The sequence below is a fragment of the Curcuma longa genome, chromosome 7 (assembly GCF_044706935.1).
Source record: "Curcuma longa cultivar G26 ecotype Majalengka, Jawa Barat chromosome 7, ITB_CL_G26_1.1, whole genome shotgun sequence".
NCBI lineage: Eukaryota > Viridiplantae > Streptophyta > Magnoliopsida > Zingiberales > Zingiberaceae > Curcuma > Curcuma longa.
In genome coordinates, this window is record NC_133867.1 from 6534467 (window position 1) to 6535578 (window position 1112).

A 1112-nucleotide genomic window follows, 5' to 3' on the forward strand; every position below is an offset into this window, starting at 1 on the left:
ATTATGGGAACTGAAATTCTTTTTGCGCCAAACATTCTAGTCTTGATGCAGAAGACTTTTCAGGGTGAAGATCTTCTTGACTTCTGGAGCAACATGTTGTTTACTGTCAAATACAAAAACCTTTGGAATGTTGTTGATGCCTCTCCCTGTGATGTTTTCTATGCAAAGAGTGACTCGATTCTGAGACGGTGCCATATTCCAACACCATGAGAAACACCATTGCTACCATTACCTTTGGAGATTATCCATGAGACGTACAATGCAAAAATAAAACTTGAGAGGCCATTTCCAATCTGTCCAAAAACAAGACTGAAGTTATTTTTCCTGAATCTGTTCCTCTCATGTATTTGGAAGCTGGCTCGAAACAAGTTGTATTGATAGATTGTATCAACTATCCCTTTTTCTAAACTTGTTCTTTATTTTGCTGTTAGATTAGTTCATATCATTTTCAGCTGCTTAAATTTCCATCAACGAGTATTGAACATTCCCCAACTGTACATTTTGGTTATCTGGTATCAGTTCCATCCAGTTTAATCTTGTTTTTGATGATGGGTTTTGTTGGGTTTATGCTTATTCTGGTCTGGGTACATGCTTATGCTATACCATGAAATTTATGTTGGGTTTTGTTGGAGTTTGATAATGAATAGAAGTCGCTGTTTGTTGGCATGATACATGTGTTGAGATGGCCGAGTTGGTCTAAGGCGCCAGATTAAGGTTCTGGTCCGAAAGGGCGTGGGTTCAAATCCCACTCTCAACATGTTTTTTTTTTAATTTAATTTTTGACCCAAGTTAATAAAAGAAAAGAGTATTTTAGAGTACTATTTTAATACTTTTTGAAAAATGATATTTATTTAACTACATGAATAATTAGAAATACTTTTAAAAAAATTTTGAAAAAAATAAAGAAGATCAAAGCCGTTTTAAGTGCCACTTAGCCGGCATTCAACTATGTAAGTTAGGTCGCACAACGAAGGAGCCCCTAGGGCATAGTTAAATTGGTTTCGACGGAGCAGAGTTGTTGGGATGAAGAGTTCGAATTTCGACGAAGCCGAGTAATATCCTTTTCCGTCATGGTTAACTGTAGCAAATCTCACTCTCAACATGTTTTTTTT

General features: G+C 36.2%; 1 non-coding gene across 1 annotated transcript; it reads left to right on the plus strand.

Annotated features, from left to right (window-relative positions):
• Positions 1 to 676: 676 nt before the first annotated feature.
• TRNAL-AAG (transfer RNA leucine (anticodon AAG)) lies at positions 677 to 757 on the plus strand. Its single transcript has one exon. It is a non-coding gene; the product is annotated as a tRNA-Leu (tRNA).
• Positions 758 to 1112: the final 355 nt, after the last annotated feature.